This window comes from Copidosoma floridanum, unplaced genomic scaffold (assembly GCF_036245765.1).
Source record: "Copidosoma floridanum isolate Cflo_tuat_1 unplaced genomic scaffold, Cflo_Japanese_pri ptg000013l, whole genome shotgun sequence".
In the NCBI taxonomy this organism is placed as follows: domain Eukaryota; kingdom Metazoa; phylum Arthropoda; class Insecta; order Hymenoptera; family Encyrtidae; genus Copidosoma; species Copidosoma floridanum.
Window position 1 is genome coordinate 30,092,173 of NW_028321890.1, and position 14,496 is coordinate 30,106,668.

Genomic DNA, 14,496 nt, shown 5'->3' on the forward strand with positions numbered 1-14,496 from the left:
TACACCCTTTGAATCACTCGGAGGGACTATACTACGCTATTACAAAGTGGTTCTTATTGAAATTCGCATCAGGGTTATTTTTTTACATCAAACACGAATCATTCGCAATTTGTGATAATTCCAACATTGCTTGGAACATTGACTTTTGATGGAGGGTACTCTATTCTTTTTTTGACGATTTGTTTAATTACTTCAACATGATTGGCATATAAAGTGGAACCAACAGTTAACAAATTCAAGGTTAAAAAACAATGTTTGTGTTGAGTACTTTTTAGTTTATTTATTATGTTTATTTTAACATATTTATTTCAAAAAGTATAATTCAGATTTCCATTTATTTCATATTGTCATAAGTTCTACTAAAGTGACAATAGCAGTAAATAATTTTTTTATTATTTAGACACGATATTGTACTAGTACATCACTTGAAAAACATTGCAAAGTGAAATCCCTTGCACAGAAAAAATATGTATTATTTTACGTTACAACATTTGTATACCAATGTGTTTTCCTAAACTGTCAACTCAAAACTTTGATACTGTCAAACGATTCATCTACTTATAGCCTTAAATTGACACTGGTTAAAGTAATTCAAACATAAAGACATGAAATAATTACACAACCATTTATGTTATTTGCAGTACAATAAAATTGTTAGTGTCTTACGTGACCTGTTCATGCATACACTATTTATGCTTACCACGATTTTCGTATTACATTAAAAAAATATTTCCATAGCTAATAAAAACATCACATACACATTTTCTGGGCAATTTGTTATTTATTTATTATTTATTTTAGTGCATTTAAAAAATGCGATGTATAATAAACAATTTTTTATGTTTTAAGATTTTTCATGCCACATTCTTGCTCACCCTGATAAAGCAGACCCGTAAAAAAAATTCTTTGAATTTTTTCAAGATAGTTTCAACGTGGGTAATAAATTGCAATCTAATAACAAAGACAATTGAAATATATTTTACCACGTTTTGATAAGGCGTGCTATAAAAACCGCGAGCATTTGTTATGAAAAAAAACCCTAGTCCCCTAAAGCATTCAACTTAGTTTAAATCTGAGAGACGTTTAGGCTTGAAGTTGTTGAATTTGATTTCCTGTGAAATTTTCAGTAAGTATTATTATAGTATAAATTGAATCTCTTAAGTAAAATTTAAATCAACACTATTATTTTTTAATTTTTTCTATCATAAATTGCACTTAAAAAATTGACATTTGATTTTTTAATTTTCATTGACATTAGGTTACAAAAATTAATTCGTACAGTTTACGGTGTCACAGGTATACAGATTACAGTGAGTATATAATATATTAACATTATGATTCTGATGCAAAATTCGCAAAAAGTCACTTTCGTTCAGTTATTAAATAGTTATTGACATTATACTAAAAAAATTAATTTACACAGAAGTATACGGAAATCATACATCCATTGAATGTTTTCTTACATGCCCACTGTAATAACAACTGTAAAGTTGGCAAATACAAAATTTTATTACGATTTTCTTTTGACTTATTAATAAAAAATCTTATCATAGAACTTAGTGTATAGAATTATTTTTAGTTTTCACAAGTGACCTCTATTTTTTACATAGATTAACGTCTATTATCGTTCGCACAACTTACACTCTATTTATTTTACAAGTTGAGTCTTGTTTTACTCCTAAAAATATTTTTCAAATAAGTAAATTTAGTTTGTTAAAAAGTTCGTTCTAACAATAGTAATAAAAATTTTTTGTCAGTTATTATTTATAGTGTGATCACCTTTTAATATTATAATTATTGTCATCATTCTCGTAATAATTGATTATCAATTTGACTGTTTGGTTCTTGTTTCATTTTCGCGATTCCAAAAATTTTCACTAGAGCTTCAAATATTTTTACGTGAATATAAAATCATCTGTACCGTAATAGCAATGTTACGTGGATTTTTACGGTGCGGGAATAAATAATAGGCCGACTTGTGGTTAACTTGTGCTTTATTAAAAAGTTATTAGCAACGTTAAAGTAGTTTATTTTTTACCAAAATAGTTGTATTTATTTTTTTTATTTAAATGAATAATTTTTAATTTAATTAAACTATTGCATTTTGCAGAATGTTGAAGATTATTCTATTCGTACTTGTAGTTGTGTTGGGTACTACTTTTATCTCGGGGAAAAGCCCTGATGAAAAGTGCCAGGCAAAGGATACTCCTGTACGTAAACAATATTTAATGTCAATTGAACAACTTTTAATTTTGTTGATCTATCCATGTTCATGTGTACAACTAAACTCTAGTTTTATGAACAATTTTATTGCTTAAAATTTTATCTCTCGTAAATTTTCTCAAATACTACTTTCACTGAAGTTTGGAAGACGCAGGACTTTTTAACCAATGGTTGAAAATAAAATATTCTAAAGCGATAATGACATTCCCAATAACATCTTAAACATTACTGAGGTAATGTTGCACACATATGCTTAATTTAAAAAAAGTTTTTAAATGTTAAAAGTTTCAGATTTATACTTTTTACAAGCAGATTTTTTTTTGTATTTGCTAAATTGTATAGAATTTTGTAGAAAAAAAAAAAAAAAAAAAAAAAAAAAAAAAAAAAAAAAACCCATGGTACACGTTTTACAATTCGGGTCCTTAACTGGTAAAGAAAGTTAAATTCAAGTCAATTGTTTTTTTTAAATTTCAGTGTAATACAAGCCTTGACTGTTGTAAAAATGGAGGACTGATTTGTATTGCTGTTGATGACCATGGGGAATGCAAAGTATTATTCAGTCGCTTTAAAGCTGACAGCTTAAGGAAGGGGAATCTATATAAATTTAGAAAAATAAAGTAAGGGTGACACCAATTTCAAGTTTCCAAATAATCCACGGATTCATAAGACTAGTAATTTTATGAACATGTTTGATTTATCAAGAATAATTTAACATGCCAATATAAGAAAAAATAAAATAAAAAATATCTCAATGACTATATACATTTTTATCTTTTTATCATCCATAAATGTAATGAAGACTTAATTTTTACGTCCACGGATTACTACAAAAAATAATGCGCCCAACTTCTTAGTAAGACTTTAACACTGGTACGATAACATCACACTCGTGGCCTATTTCGGTAACTCGTGCCATCCCATCACACTCGAGCTACCCACTCGTGCGATCAACTGAGTTAAACCAAGCTAACTATCTATCGTTCACTCAAAAAAATCTGCGCTACCACCAACTTGACAAATACACAATATGTACTTCACGGCGTCCTTACGAAGATTCATTAAAAAAAATAAGGGACTTTGATTTGCTTGGGATTCAAGATTTAATGCATCCGCAGTTTCGTGAACCGAAATTAATTCGCAACGATAAACGAGTCAAGCCGTACCAGCGGTACCACGCTACCATTGCACGTAGAAAGCTGATGGCGTGCACTTATGCGCCTCCAAATGGAAGATTAGCCCCGTTCATCGAGCACAATTGTTTGAGCGCCCAAACACTCGCATCCCACTGCCAGTACAATGCACATATACCTGTATGTGCGCCCACTCGGCTCGGAAACCAGCTTTACGAAAATCTCCGTGCTGCCCTCGTTGGTCACTCCATCCTCGTGGTTGCGGCACATGTATAATCCCAGGACATGCAGCGCGTTACAAATTATTCGGTAGCCCTCCTCTTCCCTTGTGCATGCAAATACATGTACCCAAGCGGTGTGTTACAAAATTCACCCAGCGCGTCTGCTCGATGTAATCGCCACTAATCAGTTGGCTGTAGAGCAACCAAACGGGTGTGTATAGGGCGATGACGTGATAATCCGCTTCTGCGATATTACATCGAATAACTAGTCCTTTTCCCAAAGCAAGTCGCATCAGCCGAACTGCAGAGGATGAGTTTGGCAAAAATAAGCCCAAACGAGATAAGCATATTATTTTTTTCGGCCGATTAAGACATTCTTCAGAAGAGAAAAAGGCATTAGCCAGGACCCGCTACGTTACTCTGGGGCGTTCGCACAGGCAGGCTCGGTTCCGCTCGTTATTCGCGTGCACCTTGCACTCTTTCCACCTCGTGTGGTTATACGTAATACACACACGCACATCGGGTCTCAGGGAAGAGGACGACTCCTCTAGGCGCGTGGAGGTCGGTGTGGATAAATGGGAAAGGGGCGAAGAAGGAGGAGGAGGAGGAGGCGATGCGCTTGGCGCGATAAGGACCGTGTGTGCCGCGCCGAGATACCGCGGGCCGATTTTTATTCACCGACGAGGCCCTTTTTTGTTTCTTTGTTTTGTTTTCCTAGCCCGTGCGTGCCGAGCGCAGCTCGCGGTTATGGCTCGGCGATACACTTAAGATTAGGAAAGAAATTATCGTCGTTTACGAGAGCTCGCAGTGTCCCAGCTATAAGGTGCAGGGTATAAGAGACGTGGTTGTTGTTTCGTCGTCATTTTTTTTTTTTTTTTTTTTTTTCATTTGTTCCTGTTTCGGGGCGGAGTAGGAAGGGACGAGAGGAGCAAGAGCCCTCGAGCGCGAGAGCACGGAATAGATTCCTCTAATAGGGATTCGTTTTCTAATAAGACTAATGGATTGGCCGGGCATCATTATGCATGCACGTGCATCCCTGCAAAGTATATTACGTGCACCGCCCCTCCTTTACTCCTCCTCTCGTCCGGGCGTGTGTATATATATACATTACGTGCACCCATATATATATATAATGCGCTTTCTTATACATTACAATATCTCACGTTGACGATCGGCTCTCCTTTTGGCGCATAATTGATGGCGAAGACGAAAGATCTCATTTGGCGATATTACACGTGCTCCCCGCGAGAAGCCGATCATGTGTTTTTCGATAGACCGAGATAGTGGACGCATTTTTTAACGAATAGCCGGACATGTGCCGGATAGGGGACGCGTTTGCAAATTATGCGAACATCGTGCGATTACATGGCCATCATCATCATCTGTGTATACGCACCTGTGCTAGTTGAATACTGGTATGGTACAAAAAAAAAAAAAAAAAAAAAAAAAAATTGCAACAAAACGTTTAGTCGGTAATCGGAGGATTATACCTTCGTTACGGAGTATTGTGGTGGGACCGTCGAATGATCAGTTTCATTGTTTCTTTAACTCCAACTCTGTTGGTCAAACGGAAATTGAAAAAAAAAGGGGGGGACAAACCCAGATCTCGTAATGAATGCACGGGTAACGGAATCGCGTGCCACAAAACAAAACCGAGGACGACTCATTCAAGGGAAGTCAACAGAGACATTCGAGCGCCGCGTAAATTCGCGCAAAAGAGAGCCCAATGCCTCCTCGCGAGGGTCTTAATTGACCCGTCGAGTTAATTAATTCGTCCTTGGTACTCAGCGTCCCGAATCGTAATGAACGAAGCCCCCTCGCCGGCAATTAAGCATGGCATTAACCATACTACCGTAAGCGCGGTCAAAAAAGGCCCCCCTCTCGGATTCAATAAACATTCTGTTTTTTGCGCCCGTCCCCGCATCCGGTGTTTAAGGGAACTTTTTCTCCCCCCCCTCCCCCCCCCGAGAGCGTACCCATCGGCCGTGGCCCGAAAATCGCGAATAAGCGGAAAAAGCGGGCCCCTGATTTCGGCCTTCGTTAGGGCCCACCTGGCGCCGGCGTCGTTTTGTCAAGCACGGCTTTATTGGCTCTCTCTTTTTTTCTTGCCTCTTCCTCGTTCTTGGGGCGCAAAAAGCGCCGTGTGCCGTTACTTCCGATTTTATCCGCGAGACGATGCACCTGCATGTGGCATGTCGGCGCTGCTGCCGATGACCGTCCCTTCAAATGATGCGTGTAATAAACGAACAGAGCAATAAATGGCTCTCGTGACTCGTAAAAACGTTATTGGCGGCCCGTGCACGGATACATACGAAGGAGTGGGGCACAGTCAGGCCCGAGAAAATCGGGGGAGAGAAGGCGTGCGCGCGTGCGAAAAAAGAGGCCGAGTTTTAATAACAAAGTGTGCACACACGCATGTGACGGAGTCGTGAAGAAAAAAAAAAATCGTAAAAAAGCGTCCCACGGGCAATATACTCCCTCTGTTTTACCTCTTGTTTAAAGAAAAAATCATAATCCATCTCGTTCCTGCTGATCATAAATGAAACAACGATCGCGGGCAGTGTACGAGTCGAGTTAATGAAATTTTGCTTGGCTGAAAAAAAAATATCGCTTTTAACACACCCAATCGGGGCAGGTTGCATGTTTGTGCGCCTACAATGTACGTATGTATATATGTATATAGAGACACTTACACACTCACAGAGGAGGGTAAGGGTCGTACACGTCGCCTCATTTGTCTTGATATTGCTTTTATTCATAAGTCTTAAGCAGTACTTAATAACGCGCATTAGTGAGTTATAGCAGTCACGGACTTTATAATATTGTACACGCGCACGAGGTTATAGTGTATATACATATTTACAGTACCGCGTGCGGCTGTCGAGCGATAATGCTTTTCCGAATGTAATATATTCATCCGCGTGGCCTGCAAGCTGTGCGGTCTGTTGTTCACGGCAATGGTTCTGGTGTGTCTGGATTAATTACCATCGAAATTCCAATGTCGGCTATTTATCACTATTTATTGTCACGCGACTGTACGACTAAAAATTGACGCGTGAATCTAGGAGTTGGGGTTTCATTGCCCTATTGTCTCTTGGTGAACTGTTCGACTTAAAACGTTCACTATTACCTGAAAAGTTTTTGGTTCGGATGTTTAAGTCATAATTTCATACGGAAAATTATTGTAATAATATTTACGTAGGATTGCATTGAATTGTAAAAATTAAAGGCAGTTGTTTCAACGCCGTCAACTTGGTATTTCACACCGCATAGCATTACAATATGACTAGAAAAATATTCAGAAAAATTAACTCCTCGTATACGTTTCAAATCATGAAAATAAGGCATATAAACTGTTAGCATCGTGAGCTCGTTCATTTAAGGCGCGATAATCCCATGGATTGTACACGGAAGAATTATGAGAATCGAGTTTTCGAGTCGCTTACACGCGGAGGGAAAAAATTCGTCGAGCAAAAGCAGATCGAGACTCATATATAGCTCTAGCCGGCAGCGCCAAAGTCATATTATACATGAACGCGCGGGGTCTCGTAAGTATATAAAGACACATGGCGTAGGAGGGTCGCGCGCCGGCGAGAGATAGAGCCTTAACGCACGCGCCGATTCATTTGTCTTTATATTAACGGCACACGCCGCGCCTGCGAGGCTGCCTTTGCTTCCACCCTCCGATAAACATACGGCTAAAGGTTGTAAATGTGGGCACGTGTTGGTACACCTTCAGAGCCGAGATTGGAATCGACGCCGTCATACACTGTCTTCTTGTTACTTTCCTTTTTTTTTTCTTTTTTTTTCATAAAGGTGAGACGTCGCACTTTACGGACGGGAATAAACTGCGTCTCTCGCAGATGGTGTACTGTAAAGTGTATTGAGATGCCACGCAGGTTCCTCCATACTTTCTTTCGTTGTGATTCATACATTCTCGAATGATAAACAGTACGTGTCAGAATTGAACGATAAATGTCAAAAGTTCCTTCGACTATAAAGCTTGAGTTTAAAAAAAATGGAAAAAAAAGAAAAGCAAGGCAAAGATGATTACAAGGTACTCTATAAAAGTACGGGATTGCAAATGATGGTACACAACAAACTTGCCCGGTTCAGCCCCATAGCCGGGGGCACAAAAGTTATCAATGAGTTTTTTCATATCTTTCGCTCCTCTTTGTTTCGTGTTTGTCCGAGTACACCCAGTGGCGCTCGGGCGACCCTCTGTGAAAAAAAACAAATGACTGGCTGCCACACCTTCGCCTCGACGTAGTAAAAATCGAAGGCCAGAAGCACTCGGTCAGTCCCACGGGCTTAATTTCAATGCGGAGGGTGAAAAATATTCACGGTTCCTTAAAAAATCCAGACGACCCTCTCTTCCCCTCCCCCCCGATCCTTGTTCTCCCCTATTCAAGGGGTGGCCGATTTTTTACGCCAAACGGTCACTCATTGGCATTACGTCTCCCTCCTTCAACTGATTGGATTGTTTTATCCTGCCCGGGGGCTAGCCTTGTACCGTCTAGAGAGACATGAGAGCTGTTTTTCATTGGTGGCGATAATTTTGAGGTAAAGAGAGCTATTGTTGTTCTGTACGCGGGGTTGAAACGCGAGGGATGAGAAAAAATAGAAATTCGTTATTGAGTAAGTATTTTTTGGTTTTTTTGTTTCAGTCCATCAGGTGTACGGTCACCGACTGTTCCTGCGAGTCTTTTACGCCGGGAAGAAGGCATCTGCGCTGCTGCGACAACTGCCATCACGGATGGGTGCTTCATGGTAATGTGTATTTTATTATTATTTTTTTTTTTCAACGATCGCATTATTTTATTTTCCCGCGAAATGCACGAATAAATAAATAAATTATCATAGATGATGGGACGTAATTTGACTCACAAGTGTACCCCGTGGTCGTTCCTTGGGGACGGAATTCAATTTTCCCGCGATGACCAGTGCGCTTGCCGACCCCTTTGTATCGGGATATAAGACCGATAACTTTATGGGGCTCATAAGCTTTTGAATACGTATGTACATGGACAGAGACCTTTTTCATTCCGAAACGCGTGGCTGGGTAAATACTACCTACATGTGTGTTTCATAGTGAAACTTGGAAGAAAATCATTTCTACTTGTTTTAATAAACAATTACTATTGGAAAATGATTTTTTTAAGGTTATTTTGAATTCTTTGTGTTGAAAAAATACTCCTTCTAAATCAACCGCACTACGTGAGGTAGAGTTTTGTTGACTGTACAGGAAGGCAAAAAAAATTAACAACCATAGACAATAATAACAACAATTTGAATAATTGGATAAGTCTCTTTCGCAGCTAGAGCAGAACGAGGGTGCAGAGAGTCGGTGAGGGGGTGGATGGGAGAAGGAGGTTATCAAAGAAAAAAAAAGACTGAAAATCATAAATTCAAAGCGGACACAATGTGAGGCTGCACACCTACCCCGCACCTAGTTCTGAAAACAGCGAGCACGTATAACCCACGTGTGAAATGGATGGTCCGTCCAGCGTTGGCTCGTAAATGTATCGCACTTAAAATTCCGCCTGCTTGACCTGGGGCTGAGCCGATAGATTGGAGCCAGCGCGGAATACATATCAATTTCGTCCCAGCTCGTGTCCCTCGGGAAAAGCAGCAGTATAGCTCACGCGCTGCACCTTCCTTTTCCTCCATCCGCACGTCTTTCCACTTTTCTTGCCTCTCTCTCTCTCTCTTTCGCCTATTATATTACGCTGTTGGCAGGCAACGATTCGTTCACTGGCATCTCGCGTCCCACCAACGCCCCCCCAAAAAAAAAGGTTTTCATGCGGCTGACCGCTCCTGCAAAACGGACGAGGCGAATTTTTCTTGGCGCAACCGCGCTATATTTCCATCGAAGCCAGTACCAATGCTGCTGCTGTTTTTGGAGATAAACAGAGAGAGCTTGCTTTTCCTAGGGGACATTTTGCGCAGAAATAAAGCGAAGAAATAGGGTTTCATTGTCTAATGCCTGTGCAATAATTTTTATTTTTTTATTACGAAACAGTACATGATATGGAAATTCACCAGAAAGCAATCAATGAAAATATTCATTCTTGCGATTTGAAATCCCTTTAATATGAGTTGTCAAAACGTAATTCCTTGAGGTCTTCTCCTAGGGATCCCTAACGATTGGTCAATATTAAATCCTCAGATCGTCTCGCACTATACCACTTAAACCTCAAATAAGATATACGTATATAAATGAAAATTTTTACAACCGAAAAAACTCATATGAATTCGTTAAATAAAAATATAAACAAACGCTTAGCCGAAGGGAGTATAATATAATAAAGATAATTTTGAATCAGTGACGTTAGATAAGATAATAACAAAGTGGGCACTGCATCACTCTTGTGGCTCTTGTAACCTAATTTTTAAAGCTTTCAAGTTTATATTGTATTATTTTTATGGAATTAGATTTGTAAGATTGTTAATTTCACGATGTCTCATCAACTCAAGGCTTCTAGGAATGTTTCAATTTTGAAATTCACATAGTATGCGTTTGATGGATTTATTTAGCTTGTACGCAACAGTGGATCATCAGATTTATATTGATGGATAGTAATGAAGTGAAGATGTAAGAGGTATTAGTAATCGGTACTACTATCTTTGCAAACTCGAAGAAAAGACTAAGGAATTAAAAACTTGTATTCAGGTGTTTTTACGTTATGAAAGTTTTCACAGTATTGACCTATTAATTCTAGATTTTTTTCACACCTAGGGGAGAGTATGGGCATCAAAGTCCTCGATTCTCTCGAAAGTCACGGACAAAATCTTCAACAAGAATGCCTTTCTCTTTAGAAAAAGAAGAAAAGCGTCGTCTTCTTAAAAGATGAATTACGACACGAGCCTTGGAAAAAAGTCATCGGCGCATCCGATTCTTCTCCGTCCCGCGTATGGCACAAAGAACCTCCCCCGCCCAACCATCTACGGTCGACAGTTTGACACGCGGTGAAAAAATATCTGTTCGGCCGTCGAAGCGAACCAACGAGATATATACCTATACGCACGACGAAGGAAGAGGACGACGATCAAAACGGACGAGGACGCTCGAGTCCCGAAAACACACGAGGGTAATACGGCTGACAAAAGGCTTTTTTAAATTGTAATGAACTGCCAAAGAGTGAATTATGTGCTCTGTCCAAATGTGTCCCCCCTACACACCATATACTCTCTCCGATGCTGTTTTTTTTTTTTTTTTTTTTTTTTTTTCTCGTCTATAAAAGTCCACCGAGGAGACGTGCCCTTATCCAAAGAATATAACCCGCGAGTGAAGCACACAGCCAGCCCTACGCCACCACCCCACGTCATGAATATATTTACATTGATCGTCCGTCTCGGCATTTTTCATTTGCCCGCGCTCTCCTTCTCTCTGTCGGGTGTGTACGTGTCAGGCCGTCGCGCCACTTGGAACGAGCGAACCAGCTGCGGTCTCTCTCTCTCTCTTTCTGCATTATATGAGAGGTCCTCCTCCATGCGAGAGCACACCGCGCGCGTGCTTTATTTATACGTCGCCCCGGGACAGAGGGCCCACTCGAAAATCCTAAAGGCGAATAATATATATTCGCTCTACGCCTGCCCCCTTCTGCGGTGTATATATATATACATATATATATATATATACATCCCGAGTGGGATGAACACGCAGCGATGCGATGAACTCGTTGGCGTCTGCGGATCGCTAACGACTCTCTGCTCTTCTCTTACGCCCTCGCTTGTCATTCTTCTTTTGTTGTAGGTATATATATACATGTGCTTGTGGTCAGATTTTTTTTCCTATATCCCTCTCTCTCTCTCTCTCTTTGCGAGCACATGTTATATATATTTGTGAGAGAATGAGATGTGTTGCTTTTCTATGGAAATCCGTGGGTCCGGAGGTGTTGAAAAATCGCCCGGTGGGACGAGAGGACGCGTAGGGTCGAAGATGAATTTGGTGTGATTCACTTTTCTGATTACGCGAGATACTCGGGCCCTTGATTTATGCCGTTCGTCCGACGCGAGACTTTATTCTCGCTCGTATGGACGGATTTGATTTTTCTTCTTGTCATTTTTTTTTCGTCACGATCGTGATGAACTACACTCATTTCTGCCCTTCACGAGACGAAGAAAAAGCCTCTACGAAGTTTGCAGACCTTTGACATTGGCACAGATAGTTGCGTAAGGAAAAAAATGTAATTTTCATGATCAATCCGTGGGTAGGAATAAGTTTTGTCGAAAAACCAATACCAACCCAATGTTAGCCGGTAAAACGGTGTTGATGTAATGACGCGTGGATAAACTATTTTTCCACCGTACGCCGTAATAACCAACACTTTCTCTTGGCGTACAACAGCTCTTTTATCCCGATTGACTTTGATACTCTTCAACCGGAGCTCATTAAATTAGGTATTCACTTTGCATTAGTTTCCCCCCGTGTTGCGCACGCCCAACTAATAGCACGATGTTTATTGACACATCCCATCGGAGCACGACGAACAAGTTCTGCTCGCATTAATTATCGGCGTTACCAGTAGTTAGACGAGTAGAAAAAAAAAGGGAGGGAAGAAAAAAAGGGGGAAAAACAGCGGAAATCTTGAAAAAAAAAAAAAAAAATTAATAAATAAATAACGCGGCGTGCAAATGGAGCAAAACGAGCGAGAGAATTTCCGTACGGCGGGCCGTTGCCGCGTAATTGGCTTTACACATAAACGCTCTTTAATCATGCATCAATGTACTGCTCATCGAGAGAGCACCGATCGATTGAAATCTACGAGGCAAAACGGGGCCCGGCGCGCTTCATTTTCTCTCATCCCCTCGACTCTACTACTCTTCTTCTTTTTCTTCCGATTTTTTTTTTTTTTTTTTTTTCTCTTTTGGAGTGTTATTGCCATAAAAAGCCTACTACTCCATATACACGCTGTTAACATCGCTCCTCCACGTATACACATTGAATTAAAGCCTCTCCGTATCGTGTACCAACACACTCGAGTTAATGGTAAAATAATCATTTTTTCTCATTGAAAAATAAGTGACCTTTTTCCCTCGGATCAATTCAATTGATTAGCACTGTGTAATTAAACGACGATTTTTTTTTTTCCTAACAAGCCTAAATTAATCAAAAAAGACGATAACTCCTCATCTGACGACTAAACTTACACATATTATATCACGCGATTACTCGACTTTCAGCAATTACAGGCTGACGATTCCTATTTTTTTTTTTTTTTTTTTTCGCTCCACGCTCCCCCTCTGCAGGTCCATCACTTTCACCCCTTCTCTCGAGCAAATCCACTCCTCAAACCTTCTCCATTACCCACCGCTTTATTTCCATCGCGCATTTGTGCCCTTGTTCTTTGTGATTCCCCTTCAACTAGCATTATCTCGATTACTCCACACACCAAGATCCGCGAATCGCGAGCCTCAACTCGATGTATTTTATTTTCATTTAAAATATTTTTTTCCCCATACATATATAATTTATAGAAGAAAACCCACGTGTGGGATCTACATCGGAAAGCCCTTTTACCTCTAGAGGTGTACACAGCCCGCGTGTGCCTGTAATACACGAATAAGCCGCTGATGATGCTTGTACGAGGGAGATGGTGTGTAATCAGGTATTTTTGCTCGTCCTGCATGACGTGAAGCTATCATCCTTCCGTCGACACGCACGCGCTTACGTGATTTGTTTTATTATATACAAGTAGAGCAAAACCTGTGCCGATGATGCTGTGAGAGCGATCTCTTTTCATATATATATATTGTGTATTTAGGTTGGTTTGAAGCATGGAGGATCATTGTGATTTCGATGTATTGGTTTGTTAAACTAAGTTATAATTATGATTGTGAGGCAAAGATACGTTTAGGGTAATTATTGAAACAAAACTTTTTGCAATACAGAGCCCGTAATGGTCATACTTGCATTTTATTAAAACAAAATGTTAGAATCAGACGCGAAGGCATTGATGCTTTTCTTTTCAATGTGTACCTACTGTTTGTAAAAAAAAAAATAACAATATACTTGCACAGTGCGTGAGTTTTCTAGATTACATGACTGTGAGTCCTACGAAATTGTTTGACTATGAGAGGTCAACTTGACAATAATCATCCCTTGATACCAACCCCCCAGTGATTAAGCACAGCCTATTTCTTGCAAATTAAAATTCCCCGTAAAATAAAATCCAGTGGAAAATGGTAGTTCCAAGAAGTATGGGAAAAGGAATGAACAATAAGACAGAAGCGAAGCAAAGTGCTCGTATAGGTATAAGTGCAAGCACAAGCCAACGGTCACGGCATTTGGCGACCAATTCATCCGGAAACAAATCGTTCATGGAGCAAATGCCTTCCGTAACTGTAATACGTAATATTGTGCACGTATATAAGCGTATATATATATATATGTACTGAAGGGCAAAACGGCAGGCTCGTCGCGCGTAACGACAGGGTTGAGAGAGCGCGGGGTAGCAACATCTGCGCTGGATATCGTTGCCGCGTCGCCGATGAATCGCCAGCTGCTAGAGAAAAAGGACGTTTTGTACGTGCAGCGTATTACACGTGTATATACCACTGAGCTCGCTACGCCTTGCAGAAATAATTCGTTGTCATCGAGAAAAAAAGGTACGTTTTATGATTCTCAAAAAGAAAAAAAAAAAAAGAAAAAAAAAAGACAAAGTAATAACAGACTCATCTTTCGCCCTCTTGGGTGTGTACCTATGTATACGCACCGCACCTTTAACAATTTTAAAATGAAAACCCCATTCGCACTTTTCTCGAGCTCTTAACAGTCGGGGTAGGTAAGTGACACACTGAGGCCACGGATGCCTTAGTAAACGCGCGCTCCGCACTGGGCATCTTCCCTCCCGTAAATTACGCGCGCGGGGGGTTGACGTTGTTTCACGCTCCCCGTGGTGAATAAGTTGGCCCTCGCG

At 40.1% G+C, this 14,496-nt stretch overlaps 1 long non-coding RNA gene across 2 annotated transcripts; it reads left to right on the forward strand.

The window, feature by feature from the left end:
- Positions 1–1,046: 1,046 nt before the first annotated feature.
- Positions 1,047–2,981, forward strand: LOC106640702 (uncharacterized). 2 transcript variants are annotated; one of them, XR_001339016.2, is made up of 4 exons: positions 1,047–1,126; positions 1,259–1,310; positions 2,111–2,210; positions 2,698–2,981. It is a non-coding gene; the product is annotated as an uncharacterized LOC106640702 (long non-coding RNA). The 2 variants fall into 2 exon arrangements; XR_001339015.2 differs by lacking the exon at positions 1,259–1,310 and having other exon boundaries at positions 1,049–1,126.
- Positions 2,982–14,496: the final 11,515 nt, after the last annotated feature.